The 915-nt window shown below is 45.8% G+C and overlaps 1 non-coding gene across 1 annotated transcript; it reads right to left on the reverse strand.

Moving 5' to 3' along the window:
- Positions 246-328, reverse strand: MIR101 (microRNA 101). The gene has a single exon (NR_129550.1). It is a non-coding gene; the product is annotated as a microRNA 101 (primary transcript).

The following is a 915-nucleotide window of genomic DNA, read 5'->3' on the forward strand; positions in this document are numbered from 1 at the left end:
TGTTGCACAGATCTTAACAACATGTCCAATCAGCACCACAGGACAGACTTCCCCCCAACTCCTCCTTAGCCTCGTATCACGAAACAAGGCAGAGAGAGATGGAATAGCATTCCCTGGCTCTAGGGAAGGAAGAAAGCAGGGACAGGGTAAGCGGGCTTCTGGGTCCCGCCACTGTCTCACACGCCATCCTTCGTCTTCTGTCCTCCTTCCCAGGCACGGCGCGGCTCTTCTGACGGAAGGCAAGATGGCTGCCATCCTTCAGTTATCACAGTACTGTACCTTTAGAATGGACAGCATCAGCACTGTGATAACTGAGCCAGGGCAGCCTGTCAGTCACTGTGTCGGCCGGCAGCATCCTTTCCGGGTGGCTGCGGGACTCCCTCGGAAGGCTCCCCAGGAAGTGAAGGACTAAAAGATCCCCTTCTGGAAGGTGGGGAAGCAGAAGAAAAAATAGGGTCACAGCCCAGTAACTGGTGAGGCTGAAATAGTAAAAGGGCCGGCTGAATTATATTAAGATGAATGACGAACATGTGATTTATACATTATTAATGATGAACAACCACGAATACATGAAACATGCTTTCTGGCTCTATTTGACAGCGTTACCTCTACTGAGCATGGATTCCCCAATTTCATCTTCCTGACCTCAATCATTCATGCAATAAATACTTATTGAAGGTCTACTATGTTTTCAGACATCTTCTGGATGTCCAGGAATTGAAGGTATATAAGAAACAGTCCTTACCCTCAAAGTGCTTATAATCCAACATGGCAATAATACTTCACATCTATCAAACATGCAATAATTTTCTATGTGCATTCTGCTTTGGTTTTCACAAGAACCCTATGGGATTGTCAATGAATCACTCATTAATTCATCACGAAAGGATTCTGGAATAGGTTTGACATCATTAG

Source organism: Capra hircus, chromosome 3 (genome assembly GCF_001704415.2).
Source record: "Capra hircus breed San Clemente chromosome 3, ASM170441v1, whole genome shotgun sequence".
Lineage (NCBI taxonomy): Eukaryota > Metazoa > Chordata > Mammalia > Artiodactyla > Bovidae > Capra > Capra hircus.